The 13,696-nt window shown below is 46.1% G+C and overlaps 1 pseudogene; it reads right to left on the bottom strand.

The window, feature by feature from the left end:
* LOC132819998 (sodium- and chloride-dependent neutral and basic amino acid transporter B(0+)-like) overlaps window positions 1-13,696 on the bottom strand; it is a 138,165-nt pseudogene that overhangs the window by 85,508 nt on the left and 38,961 nt on the right.

Raw genomic sequence — 13,696 nt, 5'->3', positions numbered from 1 at the left:
TGAATGCAGCGCCAATATTTTGAAGTCTTGAGATTTCAAAGGACTTTGTCAGAGTGAACCAGACACAGGGGATTTGCTGTTGGGAAAATTAAAAATCCCATTCAGTTCCCTCACAGTCAGCTGGGGCATCATGACCAGGGCCTCCAAGCCCTCCGTTTCTTCCTCTACCGATGTTCCCAACAGTACCCTTCCATCGACACTCTCATTCGTTTGGCCAAACTGGTCCTGACACTTAACAATTTCTCCTTCGAATCCTCCCACTTCCTCCAGACCAAAGGGGTAGCCATGGGCACCCGAATGGGCCCCAGCTATGCCTGTCTCTTTGTTGGCTACGTAGAACAGTCCATCTTCCGTAATTACACCAGCACCACTCCCCACCTCCTCCTCCGCTACATTGATGGCTGCATTGGCATCACCTCGTGCTCCCGCAAGGAGGTTGAGCAATTCAACAACTTCACCAAAACATTCCACCCTGATTTTAAATTTACCTGGACCATCTCTGACACCTCCCTCCTCTTCCTGGACCTCTCCATCTCCATTAATGACGACCGACTTGACACTGACATTTTTTACAAACCTACCGACTTCCACAGCTACCTGGATTACACCTCTTCCCACCCTACCTCCTGCAAAAATGCCAGCCTGTATTTCCAATTCCTCCATCTCCGCCATATCTGCTCCCATGAGGACCAGTTCCACCACAGAACACAACAGATGGCCTCCTTCCAATTTCCCTTCCCACGTGGTTAATGATGCCCTCCAACGCATCTCGTCTACACCCCTCACCTCTGCCCTCAGACCCCACCCCTCCAACTGTAACAAGGACAGAACCCCTCTGGTGTTCACCTTCCAACCTACCAACCTTTGCATAAACCAAATCATCCAATGACATGTCCGCCACCTCCAAACGGACCCCGCCACCAGGGATATATTTCTCTCCCCACCCCTTTCCGCCTTCCACAAAGACCATTTATCCGTGACTACCTGGTCAGGTCCACGCCCCCCTACAACCCACCCTCCCATGCTGGCACTTTCCCCTGCCACTGCAGGAATTGCAAAACCTGCGCCCACATCTCCTCCCTCACCTCCATCCAAGGCCCTAAAGGAGCCTTCCACATCCATCAAAATTTTACCTGCACATCCACCAATATCATTTATTGTATCCATTGGTCCTCTCTATATTGGGAAGACTGGACATCTGCACCAATCAACCCCACTGCCCTGTGACCCAACATTTCATCTCCCCCTCCCACTCTGCCAAGGACATGGACGTCCTGGGCCTCCTTCACCGCTGCTCCCTCACCACCCGATGCTTGGAGGAAGAATGCCTCATCTTCCGCCTCGGAACACTTCAACCCCAGGGCATTAATGTGGACTTCAACAGTTTCCTCATTTCTCCTTCCCCCACCTCACCCCAGTTCCAAATTTCCAGCTCAGCACTGTCCCCATGACTTGTCCTACCAGCCTATCTTCTTTTCAATCTATCCACTCGACCCTCCTCCCTGACCTATCACCTTCAACACCTCCCCCACTCACCTATTGTACTCTATGCTACTTTCTCCCCACCTCCACCCTTCTCTCATTTATCTCTCTACCCTTCAGGCACTCTGCCTGTATTACTGATGAAGGGCTTTTGCCTGAAACATCGATTTTACTGCTCCTCAGATGCTGCCTGAACTGCTGTGCTTTTACAACACCACTAATCCAGCATCAGAAATTTCACATGGTCTGACAAATCTCTATCAACGGAATATATATGTTATATGTTTTTGGAGATATTTCCCTGGTGCCAGGATCAAGGATGTCTCAGAGAGGGTGCAAAATGTTCTCAAGGAGGAGGGGCACCAGCAAGAGGTCATTGTCCATATTGGAACCAATGACATAGGAAGGGGAAAGGTTGAGATTCTGCAGGGAGATTACAGAGAATTCGGCAGGAATTTAAAAAGGAGGTCCTCAAGAGTAGTAATATCTGCATTACTCCCAGTGCTATGAGCTAGTGAGAGCAGGAATAGGAGGATAGAGTAGATGAATGCATGGCTGAGGAGCCAGTGTATGGGAGAAGGATTCACATTTTTTTGGATCATTAGAATCTCCTTTGGGGTAGAAGTGACCTGTACAAGAAGGACGGATTGCACCTAATTTCGAAGGGGACAAATATACTGGCAGGGAAATTTGCTTGAGCTGCTCGGGAGGATTAAAACTAGTAAGGTGGGGGTTAGTGGGGTGGGACCCAGGGAGATAGTAAGGAAAGAGATCGATCTGAGATGGTACAGTTGAGAATAGGAGCAAGTCAAACAGGGCAGACAGGGACAAGATAGGACTAATAAATTAAACAGCATTTATTTCAATGCAAGGGGCCTGACAGGGAAGACAGCTGCACTCAGGGCATGATTAGGAATGTGCGTCTGGAACATCCCAGCAATTACAGAAACATGGCTCAGGGATGAGCAGGACTGGCAGCTTAATGTTCCAGGATACAAATGCTACAGGAAGGATAGAAAGGGAGGCAAGAGAGGAGGGGGAGTGGCATTTGTGATAAGGGAGGATATTCCTGGAAATATATCCAGGGAAGTTATTTAGGTGGAACTGAGAAATAAGAAAAGGATGATTACCTTATTGGGATTGTATTATAGACCTCCTAATAGTCAGAGAGAAATTGAGAAACAAACTTGCAAGGAGATCTCAGTTTTCTGCAAAAATAATAGGGTGGCTATGGCCAGGGATCTTAACTTTCCAAACGTGGACTGGGACTGCCATAGTGTTAAGGGTTTAGATGGAGAGGAATTTGTTAAGCGCATTACAAGAACATTTTCTGATTCAGTATGTGGATGTACCTACTAGGGAAGGTGCAAAACTTGATCTACTCTTGGGAAATAAGGCAGGGCAGGTGACTGAAGTGTCAGTGGGGGAGCACTTTGGGGCCAGTGACCATAATTCTATTAGATTTAAAACTGTGATGGAAAAGGATAGATCAGATCTAAAAGTTGAATTTTTAAATTGGAAAAAGGCCAATTTTGACAGTATTAGGCAAGAACTTTCAAAAGCTGATTGGGGGTAGATGTTCGCAGGTAAAGGGACGGCTGGAAAATGGGAAGCCTTCAGAAATGAGATAATGAGAATCCAGAGAAAGTATATTCCTGTTAGGGTGAAAGGAAAGGCTGGTGGTTTCGGGAATGCTGGATTACTAACGAAATTGCGGACTGGGTTAAGAAAAAGAAGGAAGCATATGTAAGGTATAGACAGGATAGATCGAGTGAATCCTAAGAAGAGTATAAAGGCAGTAGGAGTATACTTAAAAGGGAAAGCAGGAGGGTAAAAAGGGGACATGAAATAGCTTTGGCAAATAGAATTCAGGAGAATCCAAAGGGTTTTTACAAATACATTAAGGACAAAAGGGTAACAAGGGAGAGAGGAGGGCCCCTCAAAGATCAGCAAGGCGGCCAGTGAGCCTGAAGTTGGTGGTGGGCAAGTTGTTGGAGAGAATCCTGAGGCACAGGATATACATGTATTTGGAAAGGCAAGGACTAATTAGGGATAGTCAGCATGATTTTATGCGTGGGAAATCATGTCTCACAAACTTGATTGAGTTGTTTGAAGAAGTAACAAAGAGGATTGATGAGGGTAGAATGGTAGATGTGATCTATATGAACTTCAGTACGGTGTTCGACAAAGTTCCCCATGGAAGACTGGTTAGCAAGGTCAGATCTCATGGAATACAGGGAGAACTAGCCATTTGGATATGGAACTGTTTCAAAGGTAGAAGACAGAGGGTGGTGGTGGAGGGTTGTTTTTCAGTCTGGAGGCCTATGACCAGTGGAGTGCCACAATGATCGGTGCTGGGTCCTCTACTTATTGTCATTTACATAAATGATTTGGATGCAAGCATAAGAGGTCTAGTTAGTAAGTTTGCAGATGACACCAAAATTGGAGGTGTAGTGGACAAAGAAGAAGGTTACCTCAGATTACAACAGGATCTTGACCAGATGGGCCAATGGGCTGAGAAGTGGCAGATGGAATTTAATTCAGATAAATGCGAAGTGCTGCATTTTGGGAGGCCAAATCTTAGCAGGACTTATACACTTAATGGTAAGGTCCTAGGGAGTGTTGCTGAACAAAGAGATCTTGGAGTGCAGGTTCATAGCTCCTTGAAAGTGGAGTCACAGGTCGATAGGATAGTGAAGAAGACATTTGGTATGCCTTCCTTTATTGATCCGAGTATTGAGTACAGGAGTTGGGAGCTCATGTTGCTGCTGCACAGGACATTGATTAGGCCACTGTTGGAATATTGCATGCAATTCTGGTCTCCTACATATCGGAAAGATGTTGTGAAACTTGAAAGGGTTCACAAAAGATTTACAAGGATGTTGCCAGGTTTGGAGGATTTGGTCTATAGGGAGAGGCTGAACAGGCTGGGGCTGTTTTCCCTGGAGCATCAGAGGCTGAGGGGTGACCTTTTAGAGATTTACAAAATTATGAGGGGCATGGATAAGATAAATAGACAAAGTCTTTTCCCTGGGGTGTGGGAGTCCAGAACTAGAGGGCATAGGTTTAGGGTGAGAGGGGAAAGATATAAAAGACACCTAAGGGGCAACTTTTTCACACAGAGGGTGGTACATGTATGGAATGAGCTACCAGAGGAAGTGATGGAGGCTGGTACAATATTTAAAAGGCATTTGGATGGGTGTATGAATAGGAAGTGTTTGGAGGTTCGGGCGCTTGCAAGTGGGACTAGATTGGATTAGGATATCTGGTTGGCATGGACGAGTTGGACCGCAGGTTCTGTTTCTATGCTGGACATCTCTATGACTCAATGACTCTCGGTGTTCCTGCTATAATGTGCGTTTTGTCATTGCGGTTTGGCTACAATGTGATTAATTAATTATGGGTGATGTTTGGATAATGCCAAGTTTCTCTTGAGCAGATTTTCTGTAGCAATCTACAACACAATTCTCTGTAACAATTTCAATAGCACGATTTTCTGTAGTGCGGAGTTCCAGAAGAACGCAACGGCTGCATTACAGCAAAACAACCTGTATCTAGATGCATCTGCTCCAAGCTCAGCGAGGTTACTCTTGTTTTTAAAATTATTTCACAAGATGTTAGCATCTTCACATTTGTTGCCCATTCTGGATTACCCTGATAATGAGTGACCTGTTGACCCAGGAGGACCTGTTAACTAACAAAAGATAGTTAACTGTTAATCGCAATGCTGTGCAGTCACACGTAGGCCAGACCTAGCAATCATGAGAAATATTGTTTGACAATGACTCTGGTGAAGCAGGTAGGTGTCTGCAATAACTGATGGTTGTTTTATGGCATCATTCAATTCCAGATTCTATTAATCACATGGAAACCTCACAAACCATTGTGATGAAATATGGAGATGTGGGCACCATGGTGGTTCAGTGGTTAGCACTGTTGTCTCACTCACCAGGAACTCAGGTTTGATTCCAGCCTCGGCTGACTGTCTCTGAGGAGTTTGCACATTTTCCCCGTGTCTCTGTGGGTTTCCTCTGGGTGCTCTGGTTTCCTGCAACAATCCAAGCAAGCTAGATGAATTGGCCATGGTAAAACGCCCGTAGTGTTCAGGGATGTATAGGCTAGGTGCATGAGTCAGGGGTAAATATAGGATAAAAGGGTAGGGGAATGGGTCTGGTTGGGTTACTCTTTGGAGATTCGATGTGGACTTGTTGGGCCATAGGGCCTGTTTCCATACTGTATGGATGCTACGATTCTATGACTTCCCAGCTTTTGGCAGTGTTGGGTACTTGTTTCCCTGATAATAGGAATAACCAGACAGGGAACTGCACAATGCCTTCGTGAAGTCTTTATTGCAGAAGTATGGCATTAATGGTACATAGCAAGGTGATGCAAAGCACATCTGTCTATGTTTTGCTCACATTCTTATACATTATTTCTTCATTCAATGCTCTCCCTTTACCCAATCCTCAGCCTCCATTTGCTCTGAGTACTTCTAACCAATCACATCTTACATGTCCAATCACAAAATGTTTCTCTATGTCCTGTGATTATCTGCTAAGTTAAGCATGACCAAAATTTACTCATCAACACAACTTGTTCTGATTGTGATTGCCAGATGTTTCCTTTACAGGGTACTTGATATTTTGTTTGTCAACTGTACTGCTATAGTTAGCAACTGAGCAAATTTAAAATTCTCATAAAGTTATAGAGCACGGAAACAGGCCCTTTGGTCCAACTCATCCATGCTAACTATGTTCCCCAAACTAAACTAGTTCCACTTGCCTGCGTTTGGCCCTTTTGATTCCAATCACATTGTACATTATGAATCATTACCCATATGCAGCAGTCAGTATTCACTTCTTCTGATGTCGTAACTTGGGAGGGTTAAGGGCACGAGTAAAACAACATTTGATACATACATATAAAGCAAGAATAACAACAAGAAAGACGTTAATCTCCTGGAGGATAGATGTTTCAAGTGATCCTGACCAGTTGTAGCCCAATTCTATACGGTACTTGAAAGGAGTTGTCTAAGTTTGTCAACCTCCTTGTGAATATGAACAGCTGAATTTATGATCTCTTCAGAATTGGCCAGAGTGTAGGTACAACACTCTTTTCCTACGTGGGCACAGGTCCGTCCTTTCTCAGATAGTAGCCAATCCAGGGCCATTTTGTAATTTTGTAATGTTGTTGTTTGAATAGCAACCAGTTCTACATTACTCTTATCAAGGGCTTGGGAGGTGTCATGAACTACTTGTTCCAATATGGAATAGAGTAATTGAATCTCAGAAAAGGATTTATATGCAGCATATGGCCAATATCAAAGGGCAAAGAACTTGTCTATCTTAGAGTTGCAACGTTTATGGAGAATAAGGAATGAAAGGTAGAGTATGACACATAAAAGGGACTAAAAAAGCTAAATAAACAGAAACCAGATCATGACAGAGGTAACCACGTGTAAGCCTTATGTCCGCAAACAAAAAAAAGTACCATTGCACAGGATAAACTGAGTTATATAGTTCGGGAGCCAGGTGTGGTCAAAAGTTTCTGTTGATGTGAGATAATAAAATTAGGTTTAGATGGAAGACAAGCATCAGATGTGCCATTAAAATATTAGGTACAATTACTCTGACCTGCAAACCAACCCTTCGGCTTAAATCAAGTGCGACAAATAGAACATAACGGTTTTCCCACCATTGATGTATTAGTGATGGTGATACGGACGGTATTAAATTGAGTTCATTACCAGCATTCAAATGCCGAAAAACTGTACCCTGTCGATTCCCACATACCTCTGGTGCCATTAATTTCCATCCAATATATCCCTTTCTCTGTGGAAGATGTGGCAGCCATGTGGGATTCGTTCTGGAGAGTGACCCATTCAGCCACTGCAGATACATTAAAAGGCATGGGTCTAAGGGGATACCGTCCTTTGAATGTATGGGAATATGAGAGCAAACCCAGCAGCTGGAGACGTTCGTATGTCCAGGATAAACATAAGACATGCACAAAAAAGTATTCGCATACAACTTGTGCCTGACAGTGCATGTTCATGTGACCCAAGAGATCAAAACAATTACGAGTTCCAAAAATAAAAACTTTGTCACAATGGGGCAGGGGTGTTAGCCCTTTTGACATGTGATGCATGAATCCAAGTCTTCCTGCCCTGCATATTCATGGCTGAAGGTGATAGGAGAAGAACTTGATACCGACCTTCCCACTTGGCACCCAACGGTTCTTTGTGTATTTTCTTAACGTAGACCCACTTGCCGGGAATGATGTCGTGAACACCTTTAGGGGAATCTCCTCAAGCTGCTGACACCTGTTGGGAAGCAAAATGAACAGAATCGGTTAGATCCTGAAATACTTTAACAATGAATCACTCAATAGTTGACAATCTGCTGTTCTAAGATCAATTGTACCAGGTAAAGACATGAGTCTCCCAGTTATCACCTCAGAAGGGCTCATACCTGTGGTTTAATTAGGGATAGCTCAAATGCTACATCATACCAGAGGCAGAGCTTGAGGCCAAGGCAATCCTTCCTGATGATAGTTAGCCGAGTGTCGGTTCAGAATCTGATTTGTGTGTTCCACCTGTCGCAGTGACTGAGGGTGATTAGGCCAATGCAATTCCAACTTAATACTCAGCAGTCTCTACACTTCCTGGCACAATGCATCTACAAATTGAGTCTCTTGGTCCAAATCTATACAACTTGGGAGTCCCCATCGGGGAATGTATTCCTTACAGAGGGCTGTAGTGGTATGATTGGACGTGGCTTGCCAAGTGGGAGATGCTTCCAACCAGCTTGACAATTTGTTAAGAGTGACTCAAACCTCGAAATATCCTTGACATTTTGGTCGGGATATCTAAGAAGATGTTGGAAGAGCCCAGCAGGTGCCAGAGGTCTCAATTGTGCAATCACTGTGGTTGGTCCAGGATTATTTTTGCATGTTGCGCAACGATTTGCCACAAATAGCGTCTGTTACTTGAATCCTGTTCCTCACTAACTCTTTTAGAGCCTTGCCATCATCTGTAATGGAAACAAATGTCCCCACCAATAAATTTTCTGTGCCAGAAATGTCATTAGTATTCGTGGTGTTCTTTTTATTTTTTCCCTTTCTTTTGATTTTTTTAACCCCCACACTACCGCCTAACTGCGGTAGTGCTTATTTTTTCCCCTGCACCCATGGTGTGTGTATGCAATTGTGAGACACAGTAAGAGACACAAGTTGCACAAATCTTTATTTAATTTCCACCACCAGGAAGAAAGGAAACACCTGAATGGCCTGTGACAAGCAGTGCCCTTCACATCAAAGGGCAATGCTGTGTGATCAAACAGTGAAGGGGAGGGCAGGGACTAAATCAAAATAGAGTTGGAGGGGGAAATGATGCACCCCACTCCCTGCGGCGCCCACCTCTCCCTGAACAACTCCAGGGTGTGGGTGGACACCGCGTGCTCCTTCTTCAAGGACACCCAGGCCCTAAAGTAACCGCAGAAGAAGGGCAGGCAGTCGGCCCTAACGACCCCCACCACGCCCGTTGCCTGGACCTGTTTATGGCCAGTTTGGCCATGCCCAGCAGCAGACCCACGAGGAGGTCTTCAGACCTGCTCACCCTCCTCCGCACCGGGTGTCCGAAGATCAGGAGCGTGGGACTGAAGTGCAACCAAAAGCAGAGGAGGAGGTTTTTCAGAAAATCAAAAAGGGAGTTCAAACGCCCACACCCAATATACACATGGTCCATGGGCTCCACAGCACCACAGAACAAACAGTTGGGCTGGGAGTCCATGAACCACCGCAAACTGTGGTTGCAGGGGACTGCTGCATGCAGCACCCTCCACCCCAGATCCCCGAGAGAAAGGGGGAGGACTCCCGCGTAGAGGGCCCTCCACTGGGGATCCCCACCATCTGGTGGCAAATGGGCACGCCAGGGCATGTCCGGACGGTGGATGAGGGAGAAGAGGTGGACGGTGTGCAGCAGCAGTCGATACAAGGCCCGCCTTTTCACCCCCTGAAAAGAAACAAAATTAAAATTCCGGAGGTGGCTCAGGTTGTGGGGCACAGGCTCCAGCGGGAAGTACGGGACCTTGGGGCCAATGCGAAATTCCGTCCGGGCTGGGGTGAGCGCGGACGGGATCCCACCGCACACCTGAGCATCCTCCAACTGGTGCACTATGTCGGGCCCAAGCACCGCCGTTTTAAGGCGTCGGATGGCAGTGGCCATTGTTGAGACAGATCTTCTGTCCCCGTGTTCGTTTGGAGGAGAGAGACACTGGGTCTGATTAAAAGTATAAACAGGTTTAATGAGAGAGAATCGTACACAGTACAGTGAGGTGTCTAGCTCACTGGAGAAGGCGCGTTCTGACTATATTTTTAATTTGTCTATCCTTTTGTTCTCTCACATTCCAGAGTTACATCCTTATTTGGTAAAATGCAGAATTTTAGTATGTCATTCGTTCTCACCTGATAACATTCTATTACCTCAGTTTGAGCTACGTGCATTTAGACACGGCTCCAATGTCCTGTTATCTCTCACCCTCCCTGGGGCCTCTTCAGGCTATGCCATCAGCTTTTCAGTCTGTTCTTAGTGTAACATAATGGCTTACTGTTGTCTAGTGAAGCTAACAAGTTCCAGACTTGCTAATACTACCTTACGTGAGCACTACCTAACAATAAAGTTTCTTACACTACCTAACCTTAATAATGGATCCCAACACCACGTACCGGACATCTATCGCTGCCCTGCTCGCTATGTTTGCGGCAACGTCCAGCCCAGGCCCCCGGCACCCAGCACGTCCCCGACCCTGGTCACCCTCGTCGCCACGGCCCTCCCCTCCGACAGCCACTCGAACCCGCGAGCACAGAGGTGCAGATTCCTGAGCAACTGCTCCCTAACGACAGCCGCTACTCCTGCTGGAGGGTAGGCGCGGCGCGATTCGACCATGTTCCAGACAGTGATCAGGTCCTGGTAAAAGACAGGCAGCACCTTGAGGGCGACCTCCAAACCGTCACGGTCGATGAACAGGAGCTGCGTGTCGTAGTTGAGGTTACGCACCTGGCGGAAAAAATACGTCGCCAGGGCGCACCACCTAGGAGGAGGCTCGACGTAAAGGTATCGCTGCAAGGTCTGAAGGAGGAAGGTTGCGACCTGGGTGCGGACGCACACCAGTGACTGACTGCCCTCCTCAATAGGGAGACTCAGAACCTGCGCAGCAACCCAGTGCATCTTTTTGTCCCAGAAGAAGTTGACCAACGTTCTCTGGATGTCAGCGACAAAGCCAGGAGGAGGGACCAAAGTGACCAACTGGTAACACAGCATGGCGGCCACCAGCTGGTTTATGACCAGCACTCGGCTCCTGTAAGATAGCACTCAGAGCAGTCCTGTCCAGCGGCCTAGGTGAGCCGAGACTTTGTCCTCCAGCTCCTAGTATTCGTGGTGTTACCGGTTTATTGATCTCTCTGCCTTCAAACACCATTAATCACACAAGTTCAGTCCTACTTCAATCCATGCCCACTTTTCTTCCCATGAACACTGTCCCTTCATTGTCTTGAAATCTTGTCACTTGCGACTAAAGTCTGCAATTTAGTTATTACCGTCTCTTGTCAGCCATTACTTTCAGAGGCTGTCTTTCTAGCAGCTTCAAAAATAGCGAGAATTCCATGGGATTTTCTTTATTATGGACTTTACAGTTTAAAATGCAGACTTCTTGTGGTAATTGTACGGCATTTCGGAGATTATGAGCTTCACCCCCAATTCTAATTGGGGTTCCTGCAGCTGAGAGCACTTTGCTGTGCTGAAGTGCTCGCTGACAGACCTCCTTGGGCTATGACTTCATGCAGGCTAGTAACAGCCCAGCTGGCGTTCTGAGTACCATTCTCAACAAACAAAGATATGTCTATGAAGATAACTCAATCTGGATTCTGCAAGGGTTCCTTAGCCACCCGAGCTGCTGCAGAATTTCCGCACAATCATGTTCGCCTTTGACCTAATCAGGCTCTTCCCCTCCTCCTCCTCCCCACCCTCCCAACTCTCCCCCCAACCCCCCGCCCCCCACCAATTGGTTCTGCGGGGTCGGGAGCAAAATTGAACTGAACTGGCGGCAACAAGGTGGAGGTTGGGAGCTTCCAAGAGGGTGGGAGGCCTGATTCATAGACAACATGGCAAGGACTGTGTGAGGGCACTTCACAATCAGTTTCTGATTCAATACAGGATGCTGTGGCTATTAGCACCTTGGAGGTACTTTTTGTAGCTCTCAAACGGCTACCCCATCCCAGCGCCACTGGGTCCAACCGAGCATAACACAATAGTAGCTAATGGGCCAATGTCTGTCACTGTTTTCCTGGGGCAGTACAGCTTTCATATAACTGTCCTTTTCATGGATATGAAGAGTGAAAAGGTCTCCTGTTATTTGGGATACCCAAAGCTGAGGCTGAGCACACAGCAGATTTTAATCTTTGGAAGGCAGAATGCTACTTTGGGGTCAGTCTGCTTGGATTCACTCTTTTCTTTCGGGAGATCATTCAGTGGCAGAGCTAGATGTGTGCAACTACCAATCCAGTTTCACTTGAAATTACAATGACCTAGAAAAGATCTGAATTCCCGAATAGTAGTGGGTTATTTGGCTGTTCAAGTAACGGCTGTTCAGTCCTGCCTTATTTCATGTTTTCCTGCTGAAATGTTTTGTCCCAGGTATTCTACCTCTTCTTGGGCGAGTTGCACCTTCTTCAGGTTTGCCATAAAGAGTACAAACGATCAAGGAGAATGCTTCAAACTGCCCTATGCTGTTCCTTAGTCTGGAATGCTATTTGAATATCACCCATATACTGAATCATTGTGGATGTTATCAGAGGCAATTCCCACAAATGATCTTGCAAGGCCATGTGGAATATAGTAGGGCTACTGTGAAAGCTCTGCAGTAGATGCATCCAGATATACTGTCGTTGTTGGCTGGGAAAAGCAAACCATGGTTGTCCCTCACAGGCCAAAGGAACAGACCCAAATCCATTGGCCATGTCTATCACTGAAAAATATTTGTATTTGGGTGAAAGAGAATTAAAAATGGCACAGGGATCGGCAACCAAGGGTGCTTTTTGGTCAATGCATTGGGTCACTTTCCGGTAATCTACTGTCAGATGTGAAGTTCAGTCTGTCTTTTTAACCAGATGAACTATGGACTTCTACTGGTATACCTTGTTGCTCTAATCATTTGATTACAGGTAAAACATCAGCAACAGAGACAAAACTAATGGAGTATTGTTTAGTACATGATGGGAGAACTCCAGTAAAAGTGGGTCATCTTTAACAGGCCGCAGTCATTTTTGTCCTTTGCCCAAATGGGTTGATTCTGCCATTCTTCCTGTTTGAGATGTCGTATTGACCAAATAACATTAGATTAGATTACTTACAGAGTGGAAATAGGCCCTTCGGCCCAACAAATCCACACCGACCCGCCGAAGCGCAACCCACCCATACAATTACGTCTTACATAACACTACGGGCAATTTAGCATAGCCAATTCACCTGACCTGCACATCTTTGGACTGTGGGAGGAAACCGGAGCATCCGGAGAAAACCCACGCAGACACGGGGAGAACGTGCAAACTCCACACAGTCGCCTGAGGCGGGAATTGAACCTGGGTCTCTGGCGCTGTGAGGCAGCAGTGCTAACCACTGTGCCACCGTGCCGCCCACTAACATGGCCATTCTCAAAGTGTAACAGCAAATGTATTGAGTTAATACATCTATCGCTAATAGGGCCTGTGGTATGGGTCTAACCCATACAGATGTAAAAATCTCGTTGGCTTCAATCTGATTGGCAGAGGCTTAGTTTTCTCAAGTCTTAGTTCTTTCCCCCCTACTCCTGTAGCAGTTCTCCGCTATCCCTCCAAAGGTAAATTATGTCCATCAATTAAGGGTAAACATGTTAGTTCTGCACTAATGTCAAAAAGGCAGTCAACTTTCCTATCACCCACCCCATCAAAATATAGCAGCTGTCCGAATGGTTCTCGATGGCCGTGAAAATAATGGGCTCAAAGATGGTGATGGGTTGCTCTAGTTTTTTATTAATGAGTTCTTTTACCTGAAGTTCAGTACAGCGCTGGAGCTGTTCCAATAACATAAGATGCTCGTTCAAGGACAACCTCTCCCATCCAGACTCTTTCTTATCCAGTTTGGGGGCCTGTTTTGTCAGTATTTCCCTTTTCTAAGTTGCAC

Source organism: Hemiscyllium ocellatum, chromosome 11, assembly GCF_020745735.1.
Source record: "Hemiscyllium ocellatum isolate sHemOce1 chromosome 11, sHemOce1.pat.X.cur, whole genome shotgun sequence".
NCBI classification, from domain to species: Eukaryota; Metazoa; Chordata; class Chondrichthyes; order Orectolobiformes; family Hemiscylliidae; genus Hemiscyllium; species Hemiscyllium ocellatum.
Note: the sequence above shows the minus strand (reverse complement) of the source record. Positions and strands in the feature narration are given on the sequence as shown.